At 38.5% G+C, this 19,205-nt stretch overlaps 1 protein-coding gene across 5 annotated transcripts in view; it reads left to right on the forward strand.

Moving 5' to 3' along the window:
- LINGO2 (leucine rich repeat and Ig domain containing 2) overlaps positions 1 to 19,205 on the forward strand; it is a 1,050,275-nt gene that overhangs the window by 22,026 nt on the left and 1,009,044 nt on the right. For 2 of the 5 annotated variants that reach the window (XM_016220501.2, XM_087822629.1), the window contains exon 2: positions 11,662 to 11,738. The exons of the other annotated variants lie outside the window; for them this stretch is intronic. The gene's annotated coding sequence lies outside the window, so the exon portion shown is untranslated. The remainder of the gene's footprint in view (positions 1 to 11,661; positions 11,739 to 19,205) is intronic. 5 annotated transcript variants of the gene reach the window in all.

Below are 19,205 nucleotides of genomic sequence, written 5' to 3' on the forward strand. Positions count from 1 at the left end.
GCTGCTAGCGGACTATACAGCATTGAAACCTACAGGTGGGGAGAGGTGGTGGAGTGCAGGTAACTTCATCACAGATGAAGTAATTGGTAATTAGGTCAATAAAAGTGATCAAGTCCCTATCTAACAGACACCATGGGCTATTTTACATGAATGTTGCTTCTACTTTAGTGGGAGAATCAAGTTAGCTGGAACCTGTGACATAATCCTGAGTTTAAAGATGGACCTGATGATAAGAAAATTTGGGAAAATCTGCAGAAAACAGATGTGATAGTGTCCATAAGAAGGATTGTTTACAGCGTAATTGTAAGTCAGCATCGTTGACTGCTACTATTTAATCTTACCCAGCTTTATGTCCCTGGCTAGGCACAGGGTCTGAGTGTTTCGAAAGTATTGAATACACTACTCATTAGGGGAACATTCATTACCATTGTATCACCGCGCTGATTCCTGTACCCTGCGTGACTCTGGGGTTAACAACACAGAGAAATTAGCCAGGGAAGCATCCCCAGGATGTTTTATTTGTATTCTAAGCAGCTCAAGCAGTTTTGAGACCCTGAAGGTGACCTGCCAGATGGAAAACAATGAGAATAATAGTGATAATTAGCACTGAGATCAACGAAAACAACTTGAAAGTGAGCAAGAATGGTTATTTAAGATCATTGCTACCAAAAACAAACAGATGAAACGACAACAATAAAACGTGTCATAATAAAAACATATGACTAAAATTGAATAAGAAACTGAAAATATAGATCACGTTCCTTTTTATTGATAATCAATTTGGAAATGTATGAGTAACATACATTTGAGTAGCCTTTGAATAATGTTAAAAATTCTTAAGCTATACAGCTTGCCTTCAGAATTTTCTGCTCTATACCAAAGTCATACCAATAATGCGTTTAAATGTATTTAACATATTGTATCCATTTATCTTAAGAATGATGTTAATATCATATATCTTGTTTCTACTTGTTTACTGAGGGTCTTGCTTAAAATATACCAGATGTTTTGACTCATGACTCTGAGACTCTTAGCCAGTGGCAAATGAGTGGTACCTCTCTTTTCATGATGGACTAATGGATTATTATGCATTTGATGTTTACAGTCATTTAGAGTCATTTTTTGTGATTATCAAGTTGTTCCAAGTCAGCACTCAATAAATATTAGCTACTCTCTTAGAGACCATATAATGACTTCTTCACTTTGATGTTGACCTGCTCTTTACTTAGTCTCTTTGTCCATCTAAGACCAGTAAACCTCTATGACTAATACTGGAAATAATTTTATTCCTATACACATTTAGAAAATTACAAAATTATTAAAAGTAGAGACAATGCCATAGCAGTTAGTTAGCACACACTTTTTGAATGCTTGAAAAGATGTTTACAGTTTTAAGTTATTATAATTTTTAATAATTAATATGAAAATACTAATATGGAAATTTTGAACAAAGGCACATACTTTTTTTAAACACAACTTTATATGTTATAGGGTCCCTGTAGCTTGACCTACACAGGTCTTGGTTTTATTGTTGAGTTTGGATTATGTGAGATTAGCATAAATTTGCCTAGTTACCATGTTGGCATTTTTAATGTTAATTTATCTAGCAGCATGTCCTACTAATTTTAATTATATGACCTAAAAAAAGATCATTTTTCAGAAAAAAAACATTGGGAATGAATATATAAATGACATTACATTTTTTCCGTATACTATTTTTTAAATATATGTTAATTTTTTAAGCCATAAGAATGTTTTGGGATCCACATTATTTTTAAGCCATTGATAGAAATGGGTACAAACAAGTCAGTTTACTCAAATTTTGTTATAATTAGCATTTCCAGTAATTCATAGTAATTACTAGCAATTAAAATATGTTTAATTATTATAATCATATATTTATGCACTTTATTCTAGTTAGATTGGCCATCTGTCTGATGACTTTTTAATCTGTTGCTTGTGGTAACAATCACTAGAGTATGATTCAACCCTGACTGCTCTTTAACAAGGAAAAAAGATTTTTAAAGATTCAATTTTAATGCTTTCTTAAATTGCAAAGTTCACAATGAAACTGATGAAGTTGAATGCTCTATTCAAAAAATTGAAATTATGCTTTCCGTTTTCAGACTGTGTTAGACATACTGAATATTATTTACACAGCAGATGAGGTGGGATATATATATATTTTATCAGATTTTTGATTTCTCTAGAAAATAGAGTTTATGTGTTTTCTACTTACAGCATCCAATTGGATGCAAAGTTGTAGTTTGAACCTGCTTTCCATTACACTGCCTTTGGCAAATGCTAAAGAGCAGCTAAGTTTCATCATATTTTTAATTTGGAACTTTAGAGATTTCTATGTGCTGGGTAAAAACTGGATTGAAAGAATTAATAACAGAGTGAACCATCCAAATAATTGAATCTATATAGTATTCTTAGAGGTTAAAGCATAAGATTCTAGATTAGAAATATAAGATTCTAGATTTTGATTTTATTAATCAGTAGATGTTAAATTAAATTGTATTCTTGTTTTCTTATAAGATGCAGCGGGAAAAGAGCATTCTCTTCGCAGGAACTTGGTCTGTAAGTGTCTTTGTTCAGTTCTCTAGCACAGTGAGGAGTACCCATGCATTCCTTTTTGAAGATGAAATTAAAGATTCAGTTGGCCTGTATGTCATGCTTTATGCAAGTGGATTGATCGGGAAAGAACATTTTATGTTGAGGCTGTGGTCCGGCAGGGAGAGTACTGGGCCTGCATGTGGAAGACCTCGGTTCAGATTTCAGCTCTGCGTCTTTGCCAGCTTTGGGAGTCTGTGCAAAGAATTCAACTCATTAAGACTCAGGGGGAGATACAATGATTCGTCTGCCTATAATTGAAATTTGTATGTGTATATAAAACTAAACGAGGGGGTGTATGTGAAAACCCTTCAAACTTGTAAAGTGCAATTTTACTATCATTGTTATACATAATAATATGCCATTTTTATTGTTTTCCTTATGTGCCAAGTGTTATGCTGTATGCCTTATCTCATTTAATTCTCAAAACAGCTATATTCAGTAGACATTGTTAACATCCCTTTATGGTAAATGAGAAAACTGGCATTGCCCAGGAAACGGCCATAAGCTTTAGCATATGATTTTACTTTTATCTTATTGCTTATACTAAGATTTCTTAGAAATTAAGTGTTAACCAAACTAACCGTGACATAGTTTAGTGTCTAATGCAGTTCTTTTCAATCACTTTAGAGGCAGTATTATTCTGCTGGCTAGTTATTTAGAAGAACAGCGATTCTCTCAGTCTCTCTCCTGTTGTTGTTTTTTTTTTTTGGTGGGGGTGGTGGTTATTTTCATCTTATTTAAACATGTTGACCTTAAACAAATAGATTGCTAGATATTTCTCCAGCAAAATGAGTTGATTCAGGAACAACAAAGAATTGCAGTTCAGCACATTGGTCTAATGGCGAATGAAGGGCAGGTCCAGAGACACAGAGGAGAGGAGCATTCCTTTACGGGCTTGGGAGGGGCTGTTCCAAGGCAAGGGTCCACTGGGGGACACTCAAGGCCAAAGCACAGTGGCTTCGCATTGGCTGGCCTATGCCAGGCTCCCATTAGCTGAGCTGTTTGCAGACAGGGAAGAATCTTTCCTTCCTCCAGACTAGGTAGTCAAGTAGCATCGCTTCCTGCCCGAGATGCCAGGTGCGGTGCATCTCTTACTGTTGGGGTCAGGAGTGTGTGTTGAGTGACAGGTGAGTGAGAGTCTTCTCTTCTCCACTTAAGTGTGGTTCCTTTTTGTAAATGTGCAAGTTTGGCAAGGATGGGGACAGCCTTCATTGTAAGTGTGGGACCCTAACCATGCAGATTCCTTGGTGGATCAAACTAATAAAATGGAAATCCCATATCCTTGGCTCTGTGTGTGTGTGTGTGTATGTGTGTCAGAATTTGAAGCACTGTTTAATGAATTGCAAAATTGGAGAAAAAACAGATACCGATTTATATAGCTCACTGGCGATTTAAATCGAATTGTTGAAAATAGCAAGAATTAATTTCTCAGTTCATAGGTTTTGTTACCTATAGTCTGAGAATGGTTCATGTAAGGGTTCTGAAAAGCCATATAGTTCAAGCCCCTAATTTTATAAATGAGGAAAATAGGATGTGAGAAGTAAGTAACTTTTGTAAAGTCAAATGGGAGCTTATTGGCAGAACTTGTTTGTATAGAGAGGAGGGGTGGGGGGAAATGATTGAAATGCCTGGAAAGTTTGGTTTGTGCTAAAAAAGACCAAATGCCAGAAGACATTTGGCATTAAGATTTTCACATCTAATGGCCATTTTTAAGTTATTTTATTTAATTAATTAATTAATTTTAATTTCTTTACTGTTGAAAGTATTACAGATGTCTCCTTTTTTTCTCCACGGACTCCCTCCACCCTGCCACCCCTCACCAGGCCTTCCCTGCACGACTGTCTGTGTCCATGGGTTATGCATGTATGCATATAAATTCTTTGATTAATCTCTTCCCATCTCTACTAGCCCCTTCCCTTAACAGCCATTTTTTTAAATTAATTTCAGCAAACCAGCTACTTTTGAAATTTGGCCTATGTTTTGAATGCACCTTTTTGGATCTTCTTGGATTTTGGGGTTTTGGAAATGCTACAAGTCATTATTTATTTGGGGGTCATGAGGCAGCAAGTGAGGAAACTGAAGTTTTACCAGTTCCCCCTGCATTTCAAGGCACCGTGTGTAAATTATGAATACTTTCTGCCTTACCCACTACCATTGTCCAAATTAAAAGGAGAGATTATAGCCCAGCCGGTTGGCTCAGTTGGTTGAGCATCTTCCTACACACCAAAAAGGCTGTGGGTTAGATCCCGGGTTGGGGCGTGCATGGGAGGCAACCAACTGATGTTTCTCTCCCACATCGATCTTTCTCTCTCTCTCCCCTCCTCTCTCTTTAGAATAAATGAAAGATATTCTCAGGTGAGGATTAAAATAAAAAAAGTGGAGAGATTGTGTAAATCACTGTGCATAGCATAAATTGATTTACTTCTAAATTTTTATGGATGTTAGCCATGTGTTCTTGGCAGGTTATTATTGCACTTCTTTAAGCATTAATTTTCTTTTCCCCATGTCATGGGGTTATTTTGGGTATAATCGAAATAATGCATTTAAAGTATGCAATGTACAAACAACAGTGCCTGGCAAATAATAGGCACAGGTAGTAGAATGAATGTGGAAATGGCCCCAAATTTTCATTTTTCAATATGACTTTGCAATTCTTCCTGTGAAGAGATGGAATCTATTTCCCACCGCTCGAGACTTGTTTTGTTTCATAGAGTGCTATTCTGAAGGGTGCTATTTCTGACCAAAGTTTCTAAAGGCCTAGTATGCTCTGTTCCCTTTCTTGCATTCCTATTGCCATCACCAGAATATGCCTGGAGTTATCCTGGAGGAAAATGAGACACCCCACAGAGCAGAGCCTAGTCATCCACCAGCCGGTCCTTTGCCCATTCACCGGGTGCATGAGTGAGCCCAACTGAGGTCAGCTGAGCTGGGCCCAATGCATGGGACTTCCCAGTTGATCCTATAGAGCCTATTTAGGCTCATTAAAGAAGTTGGTTGTTGTTTTTAACCACTATGTTTTGGGATGGTTTGTGACAAAGCAAGAACTAACTGATAATGGTAAGCATTAACATTGTTATTAGGATTTCTATATGTAATCAACTTCATGATAATGATTACTTACATTTAGGAACATATATTTTGGCTTGCATGTCAGGTCTTTTTTTCAAGCTCATGAATCCACACATCCCCAGAACAGAACAAAACCAAACAAAATGGAAGATATAACTAGAGGAATTCATGTTATGTAAAAGACTATAAACAATGCATGAATGTGGTTTAAGGTAATGGGTAATTAATTCAACCACCAACCCTTCCCAGAGATATGTATGTATTCTGAGATTCTCATGCTCTAGTCATTAACCTGAATAATGATGCTTGAAAGCAGAATAGCCCTCCCCTCCGCTCTCTCCCTCCCTGCCCCCAGTAGAGCGTGAATTTAAAGTGCTTTAAAATACATCTATTTGACAGCTTTAGTAAAGACATTAACCAAAACTTTTTAGCCTGACCTTGGGGACATATTAAGTGAAACTCCCCTCAAATTCATATAAAAATGTTCCTTTTAGTCTCCAGAACCCAGATTTCTTTGTGTCTTGTCTTTAATGTGAACATTTATCCAGTTGCAGATGTACTTGGCCACCTCTCAGTTTGAGGCAATTCCTCAGTTGCTTCGACAGAAGGAAAACGATACATTGAGCTTACCCTGTTCCAATTTGACATTTAAACAGTGTTTTTCACTGCTGAGCACACTTAAGCAAAGGTATTTACATGTGAAGGTATATACTTGCCCAATTATGTTCTCCATCCTTGCTACTCACGTTGCGGTGCTTTAGATAAGAGCGTGTTCTTTCACTGCAATCTTCTTATTAAATTAACTTTATTTTCAGGAAGCTCTAAAGATGAAAAGCACTCCGGATGTTAAATATCGTTTAAATATTATATTAAGTGCTTCGTAAGTGTTACATTTGAAGGTACTAGGAAAGAGGAAGAGGTAGGCGGCGTGGAAGCCGAGAGCAACTTAATGGCAGTCTTAAATTTTGGGAGGCTGCTTTGAGTGGACTCAAAAAGAGCACTCCCTGTTGCCATCAGGGACTTCACAAGAGCCGAACGTGAAGAAATGGCCTTAAGTAACAACAGAAAGGACCCAGGAGTCTATAATTTATTCATCCAATATCAATGAAATGCATGTTTATTGAGGGCCTACTGTGTGATGCCAGGCTCTAAGCGCTCAGAATGGAGGAGTAAACAAGGCAGGACAAAGTTTCTGAAGTCACTCCCATAAATGTCCCCTCTCGTTCCAAGAGTGACAGGGAAACAACCCCAGATGCGCTTCTGCTCTGCCGCTGGACCTTTCCCGTACGTGTGGAGCTACCCAAGGAAGGCGGCGTGTGGATTTTGCCAGCGCCGCTGCGGAATATGGGCTGCGGGTCCCAGGCTGCGGGTCCCAGGCTGCGGGTCGTCCCAGCCCCCGGCCTGCGGACCTCGTGGGGGGAATGACCAGAGAGGCGCTGAGCCACAGGTCTTCCCTCGGTGTGGGAGGGTCTCTGAATAGCTCTTTCATGCCCTGAGGTTTGCCTTTGGGTGTGTAATTCCTTAGCTTATCCAAACAAGACTTCTTGTTCCTGGGCTGTGGCAGTTCATCTCGTGATGATACATTTTTGTGGTTCTCTTCCGTGGAAAATAGAGAACCGACTGCGCCCGGCGCTCCGATTCCTCCTTTATCATTTGCAAATCACATTTCTATTCCATTTACTGTCTTCCGGCTAACATGGGCGTATTCCACGTTCTTGGTTATTGCTTTTCATTTGCTAGTTACCTTTTGTATTCTCTTTTGCCCACGTGCCAGTTTTGCTCAGATTTTTCTCGTGGACTTAGTAGTGTATTTGTCCTGAGTAGGTGTCACTTTTTATTAATGGCGATGTGAGCAGTTGTCGTTTTATGTTTCAGTATGGTTGGAGGGCCTGCAATTCTGGTGGTTTCTTCTTTCCTGCCGGATCCAACTCCTTAAAATGAGTAATTACAAAATAAAATCTACCAGTTTCTTTTCTGGCAAGAATGAGCTGCTGCAGATCTGCCTTCTGAAGGCGCTTACCCGTAGCCGAGGCAGCTGGTTCACAGACTACTTACCTGAAAAGGGAAGAAACCAAGACGCAAGGAACGGAGGGGAGGAAAGAAGGGACAGAAGGGAGGACAGGAAGGTGCAATGCATAATTGATTTCTCTGCCTGGCCAACAGGTGGGATGTTTAACCCAAGGAGATTAATCCATTGGCCCATGCTGGATTCCCATGCTGGCTTCGCCCTATGTAGAGGCCATTGGTCAGCATTTCTCCCGGTTACGGGAGCCGGAAAGCTGCTGAGCCTATGGTCAGTCATCCCGGGAAGAGCCGCTAGTCACGTCTGTGGGGTTTACCTTCTCCAGCCCGGCCTCTCTTTCAACCTTGAATTCTCCGTCTCTACTGTGGGGCCCGCCAGCTGGGTTCCGAGTTTGTATTTGCTGTTAGTTCCGTCTCGGCCTCTGGTGTGAAGCCTGCTTCTGGACAGTGCCCTGGCGTCCCCTGAACTCGGGGCCTGTCTCCTGTTTACTTCCAGACCGGCTCCTGCCCCTGACGCCTTTTCTTCCGACTGGTTGTTCATGCTAATCTCTGACGATGTGACATGTGTTCTAGAAAAGCAGTAATACTGCCTGTGATGTTTCTAAGTGCAATCTTTTTAAACGCAGTGGGGGACCTTTTATTTAAAGGCTACTGGTAATGAGGTATTTTATAAAATGAATCCTTTTCACAAGGCAAATTATAACCCTTACCCCCAAATTCATCTCTCTCTCTGTTTTTTTTCCTTCTTGTATTTTACACTAAAAATCCTTGAGACTGGGCACATTTAGGACCACTTTCTGTGGCCACAAAAGCTGCGTACTGTACAGCTCCAGGCGTTATCACTCACAGAGACCATAATGTCAGTAGCCACACGGAAAACTGCACGGAGTGGGCATTTCAAAATATCTTTTATCTTTTCTTCAACCTGAATTTAGCAAAGTCACTATCGGTCAGTTTGTCTCTTTATTTTTTGATGTCTATGGTAATATAAAGCTTTTTTTCCCCTCAGAGGAATAAAAAGTAGGCCTGGTTTTTTTTGCCTGGGTTCTGTGGGATGTCACATTGGCCAGCTTTAAAAACTCATGGCCCTGTCAGTAAGAAGAGCAGCAGACTGATTTATTTGGCCATTTTCTGCTATATCAGTTTATTTCAACTCCAGATGGCTTTTTCTTTCTATTCCTATTTCTAGGGTTGTTTTTGGATTCTCACTAAAATCAATGAACCCTCTAAACTTGTCTTCTGGTTCTCATGCTGTCCTAGCGTCTAAGAGCTTTCCAGCATCTCAGGTTTATACTTTTTATATGACTTTCCAAGCAATAAGTCATCAGGGAGACTGCTGGAAATTTATTTTAATCCTCACCTGAGGATATGTTTTTAGTCTTTATTTTTTTGATTGATTTGAGAAAGAGAGGAAGGGGCGGGGGGAGAGAGAGAAAGAGAGAGAGAGAGAGAGACAGAGAAACATTGATGTGAGAAACATTGATCAGTTGCTTCCCATATGCACCTTGACCAGGGATCGAACCCTCAACCTAGGTATGTGCCCTGACTGGGAATTGAACCCACAGCCTGTTTGGTGTACAGTTCAATGCTCAACCACCTGAGCCACCTGGCTGGAAAATTTTTTAATTCAAAGTTAGGTACATAAAATATTTTGATTTCCTGATAATACATGTGATGGAGTCAATTTAATCATTATAATATAAGAGAATAGTTTTAACAATAAAAGCCATCTTATATTGAATGTCTACTCTGTACTACAAAGAAACGATTACTGATTCTCACAATCACTCCATGAGGCTAACATTTTTGTTCCCAGTTCTTAGATGGGGAGACTATACCTCTTGGAAGTTTATTATAAATTGTTAAAGGTCATACCATTAATTATTGGCAGAGCAGATATTTGAATCCAGACTTCATAATTCCCAAACTCATTCTTTCTGTTATATCATGCTGTTTCCCTTTTCCTAATTTTTAATGTACATAGCAGTAAGTTTGCCACTACAAATACAGAGGACTCTTTCAGTAGATGTTGATAGTGCTTTTAGGGGAGGAAAGCACTATCCTCTCCTAAAACTACTATGTCAAGAAAGTAAAAAGTAATAATATTGATAAAGGGCCAGCTAGTTTTACAAAATTCACTGTCAGAGAATCATTCCTATTCTGATTTTTGTTGTTTGTTTGTGTTTATTTCTTGCCATTTTCTATCCTTAAATATTATCTTGATAACATCATTAGGCACTTGCACCAATGCCTCTACCCTCTTTGCCTATTTTCCATTTAATTGTTAAAATAGAAATGACAGAAATCGACCAGATGTTTCCAGATACCCTCAGGGCATCACAAACTGCTTTATGCTCATGGAATGGTTTCTTTCTGGGAGGAAGGTATGTGTGGGGGAGAGATGGTAGAAGCTTTGAAAAAGTATGTGGCCCCATGTAAGAAACACTGTCTGGGGAAGTGAAAACATTTTGATCTATGATTTTTGATGATATAGGAAAATGAGAGAGTACAGGAGAAACATGTAGGATGTATATAGTCTTTTGTATGTAGTCTGTATTTGAGAATTATGGGTTTATCAGACCCAGGGTAACATCAGACTCCGGTTAACTTCTGAACCCAGGATCATGTCTATAAGCTATAGAACTTGGAAGGAGACACATTCTAACAAACCTGAAAATACGCATCCCTCTCATTTGTCACGCGAGAAGCTTCCACGTAATAAAGGCCCTGTACTCTGGTAGGCGCGTAATTGCATTTCTGTTCATCTGGTTCTGCAGTGCCACGGGTTCAAATAGTGTCCTTTGAAAGGGACAGGAAACACAAGAGAGAATGCATGTGTGTGTGTACGCACGTGTATTGTGTTTCCCTTGCCTCCCCGTACGGTGCCCCTGTGCGTTCCTGCTGCGCTCCTTTTACCTACTTTCCTATTGATACTCTTTCATTTTATATTCATTCAAGTTCATGGAATAAGTGTGTTTTTCAATAAGTCTACTTCACTGAGTTGCTCCCTTTTAACTGTTATCTGATTGAATTTTAAATTTTGAAACAAAATCATTATAGAATGTAAAATGAATTAAAGATATAACAGTGCTGACTGGAACATATAAGGTGGACTCTTGCCTGGGATCCAGTTTATTTTGTATTTTTAGATTTTACCTGTTATAATTTATCATAGAAATATACTGCAAAATATATTTGTCCATGCATATATTTTAGCGTATAGGGAAGCAGTACATAGCATTTATTAGTGCTCAGAAGTAAATGCTCGCAGTGATCAAGAATTGCGATGGAACTATTTTGGGGGTAAACGAGCATACCTGAGATCTGAAAAATGGCACTTGTTCACAAGTTCACTTTGTTTTGTTAAGAGGCAAGGAGGGAATAGGTATGTATAATATCACATAAATAATTAAGAAAGCCTTATCTTTGGTAGAATTTTAGGTGTAGAGTAAAAAAGGAGCATTTTTATCTTGTCACTTTACTAGGAGATAAAGACAGCGTCTTTTTTTGTGTTAATCCTCACTGAGGATATTTTTTTCATTGACTTTTAGAAAGAGTGGGGGGGGGAAGAAGGAGAGAGAGAGAGAGAGAGAGACAGGAGAGATGTGAGAGAGACACATTGATTGGTTGCCTTCCGCATGCCCCCCGGGCTGGGTATGTGCCCCGGGAATTGAACCCATGACCCTCTGATGTACAGGCTAACTCTCTAAACACTGAGCCACACCAGCCAGGGCCAGACAGCATCTTTAACAATTAAGTCATTTGTTCCTCGCTTATGTCAATAGCCTCCACTACCTCAGACTGCGGCCTTCTGAGTCTAGCCACAGAAGCCTCCCTGTGATTTCTTCTGTGCCCTGATTCTTTGTTCTGTGGGCTTTGCTGCTTCCCTTTCCTCTTCCTGGAGGGTTCTAGATATCTCTAGTTAATCCTAACACATATTTCTAAACTCAGCTCAACAGATGCTTCTCTGAGGAAGTTTTCTTCATGGCCACCAGAGTGGGAGTCCCTCTTTCTACTCATAGCTTCCAGTAAGTATATTTTATAGCTTGTAACACAGTTGAATAAAAATACCTTGTGCATCAATTGTTTACTGTACTTCTTGCTAGAATATAAGATAATGACTGTAGTGGTCACTTTTGTCTTCCTTTATCATCCCTCACCCTGTGTTTAGTGTAATGATGCCGTGTAGTTGGTGCTTGGTACATATTTGTTGATGGATTGAATGAATGAACAGATGGATAAGTGTATGAGTTTATAGATAAAGTCAAGGCCAGAGTGATGGAGAAGAAAAGGTATAGAATAGGAAAAAAGGGTCAGAGAAAAGAAGAGAAAGAACATAATAGAAATACCAAAGGTAGGAGAGATGGTGGGAGGTATTTGTAGAAGATGTTCAGTACTTGGAAACTATTCTTTTATTTCTTTTAATTTTTAATTTTTTTAAATCTTCGCCCAAGGATTATTTTCCCCATTGCTTTTCAGAGAGAGTGGAAAGGAGAGAGAGAGTGAGAGAGAAACATCAATGTGTGAGAGACACATGGATTGGTTGCCTCCTCTATGGGCCCTGACCAGGGCCAGGGATTGAGCCTGCAACTGAGGTATGTGCCCTTGGCTGGAATCGAACCAGGGACCCTTCAGTCCGAGGGCTGACGCTCTAACCACTGAGCAAAACCGGCCAGGGCTGGAAGTTATTTTTAAAAGGATATAGGTATGGAGGTGTGGAGGTTGTTAGGAAAGAGAGAGGGGGATATTTGCTTTTGTAATTTTAACTTAGTCAAGTACTATTTCCTTGGCATTTGGTATTTGGAGACAGTTTTCAACACGATGACACTGACACTGTATTCATAACTTTTTCGGTAGTGCCCTTAGGGGTAAACCTCTCTTCTTCACCTAAAAAGTTCAAGAGATTAAGAATACCTAAAATACTTTAGTTTTCTCTTGCATGAAATGGTGCAAGCCATAATTTCCAATATCAGGTGGGTGTGATTTTGTAAGTATGTAGTTTATTTTAAAGGAAAAATTGCTCTGTAACCTGGAAATGACATAGAATTGGTCATTGCTGCTATTATAACATTTATTAATTTATGTTATGTTTACAACCACACTTTTGATATAACTTTTTTTTTTTAAGTGGAAGAAATAGACAGATAGTACCTTTTTAGTATTTGTCACAAAGAACTAAAAGTGCTGGCCTATACTTTGGTGCTCTTTTCACTGACCCTCATTTATCTGTGGTGGCCGTGTTCATTAAGCATTGACCACTTACATGGCTGTGCTGAGGCAGGTGTGGACCGAGGCCAGCTGCCTGGCTAGGGGTAAAGCTGTCTTCTGTGCCACTCAGGTAAAGATTTTTCTTGATTCCTACTTGTCAGTCAAATTCTAATTTTTGTCTTCAGGGAATGGAATTATTTGATAACTCCCTTTTTCTTCCTGCAGCTGGTTCTTGTCACTGTGTCAGAAAGCAAAAGAAAGACTCTATTTCATAATAAAAGTTAAAAGTTGTATTGAAGTTTCTAGAAATTCCAGCGATGTTGTTATATAACATCTGTCCCTTTAACTTGATAGTTACCTCATTTTCTGTACTTCTAGTAGCATTCCCTGGGGCTGCAGTTCTTGGAAACAAATTATTGTACTTTCACTTCTTTCTTAGGTGCTGGGTTTCCTGCACGGAATGTAATTAGTTAAGCTCTTTCCTGTGCATATAAAAATAAGGATAGATAAACAGGATTATGCAGAGTTAGCATAGTACACCTTTGTGTTCATTTTGGAGGCTGAAGGAGGAGCCCAGTGCTTAGTCCCACCCATAGCACAACTGTTACTGTGTGTGTGGCGGGGGCGGTGTAAGAACGGGGTCGCCAAGGCACAGACAAGGGCAGGGAAACACATGTCCTTGGATTGTGTCTGATAATTTTGCCACCTTCCCTATAACCAGCTGCCTTTCAGGTGTTGACACATCAATCCCAGTCCCAATAAGACTCATCTGTCTCTGAGGCCCCCAGGGTAGTCCTAGTAATAATCTGAGGGTGAAACCGGGTGAGAGAAGATAACAGAAAAGGCAGTATTGAGGCAAGGTGACCTTCAGCAAGTTGCCCGTCTTCTGGGATCCTTATTTTTCTCATGTGTAAAATGAGAATAGCCCGGCCGTGCATGGCTCAGCGGTTGAGCGTCGACCTGGGATCCAGGCGATCAGGGTTCGATTCCTGGTCAGGGCACATGCCCGGGTTGCGGGCTGCAGCCGATCAATGACTCTCTCATCATTGATGTTTCTCTCTCTCTCTCTCCCTCTCCTTTCCTCTCTCTGAAATCAATTAAAAAAAAAAAAAAATGAGAATAATCATAATTAGTGTTGTTGTGAAGATTAAATGTGACAATATATGTACAATGCCTAGAACTTCCTAGGTGCTCAGTAAATATCTGTCCCTCACACAGAGGGTTTTGGATGGAGTGTGTGCATATTAAGGGCTTGGTGCCAAGCCTGGCCCATAGGGAGTGCTCAGTGAAGATTCCTAAGTAAAGACAAGGGCAGTGGCTGCTTGGGGCTCAGCACCTCACCTTCCTCAGGCAGATGGTTGGTTGAAAAAGTGTGTAGAGAGAAGGGAAAGTGGGATGCTGTGATGGAAGAATTTAAAGATTAAAAATTTTTTATTTGAGATTATTTTTTCCTTTAAAAGTCTCAGATATACTTACTTTTTTTTTTTTTTAATTCCCTCAGGACCCATGATGCCAAGAAGTTGCTTATGAGTAGGCTCTGAACACGCTAGGAGGTCACACCTTAGAGTTGCATTTCAGTGAAGATGCTCAAAATATTCATTGATATACCTAAGGGCCTAGGAGTAGTGAAACAGTTGTTTCTTCAAGGAGCAGAATCAGAACTCCATGTAGTCCTATTTTTGTATCAATAAAAGACAACGTAAAAATAGTAGGCATAGATTTCAGTGGACAGTGACTACTGAGATAGGTGTTGCGATATTTTAATAAAAGCCTCAGAGAACTAAAGGATCTTGTCCAGGTTCACAGGACTAATAAATAACAGGACAAGAATTCATCCCTGGACTGAACCATTCCATAGCTACCACACCCAACTGTTTTATATTTTTTGAATACATTTTTTAGAGTCATCCAGCAAAATTGTCTTTGCCTTTTGGCCAATCTCATGTGCCACCTGCTAGAGTGGGAGCTTCTTCATATGCACATAGACACTCTAGGCATCTAACCTACACCTTGATGCATATTTGTAGCCTCTTCTCTCTAGGTCCTGATTTGGCCCTTCATGAGCTTCCTTTTCGTGTGTGTGTGTGTGTGTGTGTGCGTGTGTGTGTTTAATATGTTTTTATTGATTTTTAGAGAGAGGAAGGGAGAGAGCTAGAGAAGTAGAAACATCAGTGATGAGAGTCATTGATCGGCTGCCTCCTGCACGCCCCCTACTGGGGATCGAGCCCACAACCTGGGCATGTGCCCTGACTGGGAATCGAACCAGTGACCTCATGTTTCCTGGGTTGACACTCAACCACTGAGCCAAACCGGCCAGGCACCCACATAAGTGTTTTGATTTCATTCAGTCAGGTTCAGCATATAGAAGACCTAGTAGACTTTTAAATTATATTCTTGATAAATACTTGATAGGTTTGTTTGCCATGAGGCATAAAAGGGATTCTCTGTGTAATTCCATTCAAGATTATACAATTTCAAAAGCTTAGTTGAAAGACTTCCATTGGACTTTCAGTTAAACAATTTTCTAGAAGTCAGTCCAACCATAGAAAGTAGTACAAAATGCTGTTCTTGGAGTTATGTATTTTAATAAAGACATGATGTGAAGGTTTTTGAACAGACAGACTAAGTTCTATTCTTTAGTTCAAGAAAATTTGAGTTTACTTTTCACAATATGGTACACATGAAGATGCCAGCTGTTAAAAACCTGCTTCTTATTTATCATCCATGCCTTAGGGAGGAGAGAGGATGAGTCCCAGGGAGAAAATGAAAACACATGGTGTACAATTTTATTTGAAACAATGTGAAGCTTCAAAAATATAGTGTGAAATTGATCATCTTATTTAATTTTAAATGCCTGCTCAAAACATAAAGGCAAGTGTTTTGTACATTAATATTTTTAATTTTTAGACAAAACATAAGCTTATTTTACACATTTTCCCTAAATTCTCCATTATCTCAGTAAAATTGATGCTCTATCTTATGTCTGCCTAATGGTTTCCATAAACTACATGCTAAATATTTCATATATTTGTTTTGAATTCTGGCTCCTTGGCACAGTATAATATATAATGTATTGAAGGGAAAAAAAAGATTTTTGAAGGAATGCGGAACACTATAAATAGTCCTGATCATTATGTTAATGTGGTAAGAAAAGGAAAATGTTAGTAAAAATAGGGTACAGATTTCTTTCTAATTTTCTGAGGTGTTAATTTCCTTCTTACCCTAGGTAGATATTCTCATGAATTACGTATTTGTAATGAATTTTAATAATTGTTTTAAATATATGTGTAGATTGTTTCTGGCATGTAGGCCGATCGTTTCTGGCATATAGGCTGATAAAAATCTTTCTTTGAGATTTTTAACTAGACTTCATTTTTTCTTCATGACACTTAATATCTCTTCAAAAAGATGAAATTCAAATGGCCATTATGGCCCAGTAGTATTAATTTCATACATGGTTTTCAAATGGCAGATATTTAAGTTTGAGACATGGTAAAATGCAGTGTGAGAAGAAATGGCTGGAGCTTTTTCCTCTTAATCATCTTTGGTTTTTCTTCTCTTACCACAACAAGAAACCCGATCTCCCAGAGACCAGAGCAACTAAGTAGAGCCTTGCTCCTGTGTAGTTGATTTAGGACTTGATTTAGGACTACGATGTAGTGGGGAAATCCTTTATCATAGCTTTTCCTTTATGTTAACTCCAGTTTTTGATATGCCATGTGTATAAAAGGTAGTGTTTGTGTTGATAGTTGAAAAAGATAAAATGAACCATACAGGGATGGAGAAACCCTAAGTTAATTACTACTGCATTGCAGGCGATACTTTCTTATTATTGATTTCTGCGATAGTCAACTAAACTACCTTGGAGTAGCAATCAGGGGACCCAAAATAAACTGACCAACAAAATAGATCCAGAGAAAATGGAAGCATGGGACAGACTGACAAATTTTAGAGGGAAGGGGGGAAAAGGGGGAGAAGAGATTAACCAAAGAATTTGCATGCATATATGCATAACCAGGGACACACACAATAGTGCTGTAGGCCTGGGGAAGGGCAGGTGTGTGTGGTGGGGAGATCAATGGGAGGAAAAATGAGACATCTTCAATACTTTCAACAATAAAGAAAAAAAAAATGAGACTCTATTCCAGTCTTGGCTAAGCCTTGTTACAAACCACAACACCGATGCTCCTGTCTGTTCTATGAAAATAAGAAAATTGTAAAACTCTCCTTAACCTTATTTATCTGTTTATAAAATGAAGTGGTAATACAGTATAGTAACATTTTGAGAAATAAGTATGTGGTAACATTTTCAGACCCACAATTTTGATTTTTGTAATTCAGGTTTTAGACATGCTTAATATGTAACATTATACTGAAATTATACACTAAATCAACCCCCGAACTGAGAGTTTCTTTGATATTGTGTGCTGTGTGTGTGCCTGTGTTAGGATTTGTGGAGAAACTACTGTTATCAGCAGAAAAAGAAGGTAAGATTTAATTTTGATATAACTAAGTCATGATAATCCATGTGTCCAGGTGTTCTGCTGTGTCCAGGTCTTTTGCTGTTTATTTTTCTTCCTTTCAATAAATATTTGTGACAGAAGAGTTTAATTGCAAGGAGTAATAGTTAGAACACACTGATATCAAGTGTAGATTCTGTTATTAAATTTATTTAGGTTCAACAGGCTTAAGAGATTGTTTTTCTTCTGCAGCTTTGCATTGTTACCTTACTACTTTAATTTTATTTATATTTTATATCAGTGATTGTTAAATGTTTCATGAAAAGTGACCAAAATACTTTCTATGAAATCAAAACTTAATCATTTAATGATATATTTCTCTCATGTTAAGACAGTGGTTTCTTAATCCAGAGTTCTGTTTTTAATGAATTTGTCCAACTAAATAACTGTAATAGAAATTTACATTAAATTAAATGACTTTTAAATTCACTGGGACCAACTTTGAGTTCTGATTTGTAAGTAAACTGAGGAGTTATTTCTGTGAACAGTTGAAAATTAATGAGACACCACTAGTTGGATAGTTTTATATTAAAATAAGTGGAAAGATTGAGATTATCTGTGATTGCTAAATTATAATAAATTTTTCTACCATACTTCATTACAGCTTTTATAATGAAAATAAATATGAAAAATACTGTAGTCACCATTTTATAATTGTCAAAATACAATTTACTCTTTGAAAGTAAGTAGCATGTAAAGCATTTGGGCATAATCCATAGGTGGAGAATTCCTCGCCTACCTTTTGGTAAAATACGCACCGCTATATTAATTTTAAAGATACCAACATTTTTTCTCATTATAACCAGCTGTTCTCTTCGAAGGGAAGATAAACTTGCATATGCTTTTATATTTTTCTTACATAAATTACATATTAATAGTCACTATGGGATTTTTAAAGCATTTAGAATACAGGTGTACCGCTGAGATAGGGCAGGTTCAGTCCAGATCACTGTAATAAAACAAGTACCTCAATAAAGCAAGTTACAAGAATTTCTTGGTCATCCAGTGTACATAAAAGTTATGTTTACACTATACTGTAGTCTATTAAGTGTGTACAATGTACATACCTAATTAAAAAGAATTTATTGTTAAAAAATGCTAACGATCGTCTGAGCCTTCAGCGAATGGGACTGGTTTTGCTTGTGGAGGGTCCTGCCTTGATATTGGTGCTCCTGCCTTGATGTTGCTGGTGCTGACCGATGGTTGGGGTGGCTGTGGCAATTACTTTAAATAAGAAAACAGTGACGTTTCACCTTGATTGACTCTTCCTTTCATAGCAATTTCTCTGTTGCATGCGATGCTGTTTGATAGCATTTCATCTACAGCAGAACCTCTTATAAAATTGGAGTCAGTCCTCTCAAAGCCCGCTGCTGCTTTACCAATTAAGTGTATATCATACTCTAAATTCTTTGTTGCCATTTCAACAATATGTACAGCATCTTCACCAGGAGTCGATTCCATCTGAAGAAATCATTTTCTTTGCTCATCCATAAGAAACAACTCCTCATCTGTTAAAGTTTGATTCTGAGATTGTAGCAGTTCAGTCACATCTTCAGGCTCCACTCCTAACTGTAATTCTCGTGCTATTTCCACCACATCTGCAGTTACTTCTTCCACCATAATCTTGAACCCTTCAGAGTTATCCAATCAACTTCTTCCAAACTCCTGTTAATGTTGATGGTTTGACTTCTCATGAACTACACATATTCTTAATGGGATATGGATGGCCTATCCTTTCCAGAAGGTTTCAATTTACTTTATCCAGAT

This window comes from Miniopterus natalensis, chromosome 12 (genome assembly GCF_054644295.1).
Source record: "Miniopterus natalensis isolate mMinNat1 chromosome 12, mMinNat1.hap1, whole genome shotgun sequence".
NCBI classification, from domain to species: Eukaryota; Metazoa; Chordata; class Mammalia; order Chiroptera; family Miniopteridae; genus Miniopterus; species Miniopterus natalensis.